The sequence below is a fragment of the Haplochromis burtoni genome, unplaced genomic scaffold (assembly GCF_018398535.1).
Source record: "Haplochromis burtoni strain Fernald_Lab_line unplaced genomic scaffold, NCSU_Asbu1 Contig_777, whole genome shotgun sequence".
Lineage (NCBI taxonomy): Eukaryota > Metazoa > Chordata > Actinopteri > Cichliformes > Cichlidae > Haplochromis > Haplochromis burtoni.
In genome coordinates, this window is record NW_024583138.1 from 93552 (window position 1) to 96106 (window position 2555).

Consider the following 2555-nt stretch of genomic DNA (forward strand, 5'->3'; position numbering starts at 1 on the left):
GATACAGAACGTCACATCACTACCAACTGGTGGTAATCATCCCTCCCGGCTAGGAAGAGGTATTGAACCTGGACTCGCGGCGACAGTCGACGTGGGATTATTACTCCTGACTGGTATAGTCTGTGCGAGATGTGTGGTCTTGGTAGTCGGCTAGCGTGTGTGGCTAATTGTGGATTTTCCTTCTTCCTCCAGGAAAGTCGAGCGAAGAAGCGAGTTGGGGAGCACACAAACTAAGGGGGCTACAGCACGGGACGCACTGGGAGCAAGTGATGAGCACCATTAGCAAATTACATCTGAGTTAATTGTTGGACTGACCTGTCTATTCACTGTAAATAAAGTGCACTGTGGCATCGCAGAGTCTTGCGTTTTGGGTCCTACTTTCCTCATCGCCACGGTCTGCCAGCCAGACCGTGGCACACTGTGCTCAAAGCTTTGACTCTGCATTTTCTGCTCCTCAGTAATTCTGCAGTTTTTATGAAACGGAGCAGAACTGAAGATGAAGCCTCGGGGTCAAGGAGGAGAGCCACAATAAAAGACACACACAGACAGTCAACTGAGTTTTTACAGTGACTTCTTTCAGATAATTATACACATTTTGTAATCGATCCATGATGAACAAAAACTGGAGTCAAACACACACAAACCTATGCAACACTACAAATCAATTTCATGTAGTTTTTCCTTCTCTCAGACATGCACTACAGCCTACAGCCAAACTACAGCACATCTGTCACGATGCTGCAATTAGTGTCACTCATATTAGAAGTGAGTTAGATTCATGTCTGAAACTTTTGGTACAGAATATTGACTTTAATAAATGTCTGCAATGTTACAGGTCATGCAGGAAGTAAAAAAGACCTGACTGTGAATAATGTTTTGTGCTCTTCTGCACATTGGACAGTCAGGTGTTACAAAGTTACAAAGACTTCATGTTAATGGTGCAGGAGTTTCTAACAAAGCAGCCCTCCTCTGGATGAGTCCTGAGCTGTCACATACACACACACACAAATACACACACTGTTACGTCCCGTGGCCTCGTTTCCAGATTTCTGTATTTCAAGTGGAAGGTTTTCTTTCTCAGTGTTCAGCTGTTATAGTTTCACAGATTTTTAAATATTTTGCAGGTTGATCATGAAGATCCTAAACCGTTTGTTTCAGCTGTGAGATACTGATGCTGAACTAAACAGACCGTGAGCCCAGAATTACTAACACACTAAATAACACACAGACATCATAATTAGCCTCTACTTACTTCACTTAGTTGAGGCTTCATGTCTGATTTGCTGTAATGTATTTAAAGCATAAAGTAAAGGGGACAAAGCTGAATGGCACGGAAGGTTATGGTGTAAGGATAAAAGCAGTTTCCAGTTACGACGTAAGTTAGGAGGAATAAGCAGAATAAGCCAATATTTATATAATGCAACTTTGGGTTCTGGTGTTTAGGTAAATCGATAAATAGATAAACAAATAAATAGCACAAATCACTAAGAGTAAAATTGCAATGTACCATTATATTAATTAATATATCTAGCTACCTATCTTTGTTTCTTATTTTGACTGTCCTGCCTGGCAGCCTTTGCAAGCAGAATCATGAACTGAATGCTCTGTTGTGCCAAACACATTTACTTTGCCAAGAGAAGATCTGTAAACTCTATAGGCTCCTCTTGTTATTTATTTATTCAGTTTTGTTTTTATTGTTCTTTTGTTTTTATGTTTTTCATTATTATTGTTATTATTATTATCGTGTAAATGTGCCATAGCTGAGAGGCGGGGGAGAAGAAAAGAGAAAGGACCGAAATAAATAGAAATAATAAGGATGAGCACAACGGGTCATCAACTGCTGCATCTGTAACAAGATGCCCTCGCGGTCAAAGGGCTAAGGCCTTAGAAGACCAGAGGCAACAACCAGCCGACCCTGCCAGAGGCCGGCCACCCCAGAGTGAGCCAAGGGTGGGACCCCAGGCTCACCCAGAGTTAAGGCCCAGAAGGCATTCAAGAAGACAGACCACAGCGACCACCACCAATAACTAAAGGAACTGATCAGTGAGGCCCAGAGAGAATCCAGTTCACCCAGGTTTTTAGAAGAGGCCGAGATTCTTTCCAGACGTGATGTAGAAGTACATTTTATATTGAGTAACACGTAAATTATTTTTGAACTTTCAGTTCATGAGGACAGTTTTCTTTGCGATGGATAATGCAGTAAGAACTGTGTGCAATGTAGTTGCTTCCATTTCTAATTCATTTATGTCACCTAAAATACATAGTTTGTTTGAGGTTGCAATGCAGCAACTAAACCATGTGGACAGGTCTTCACAAATCCTTTACCAGAAACTCTTGAGAGACATACAGGACTGTGGCAGAGTGTGGTCTGTGGCTCCGCTGCAAAGGAGGGGCTGTGCCAGGGAGGCTGGCAGGGCTGCTGGAAGCAATTCAGTAACTATGCTCTCCATATTTCAGGGACTCCAGGACCTGGAAAAAATGAGGACAGGTGGAGATAGACTCAGAATTGAGTCTAGCTGGATCATCGTGGTTGGTGTCTCCTAGGAGTCCATTAT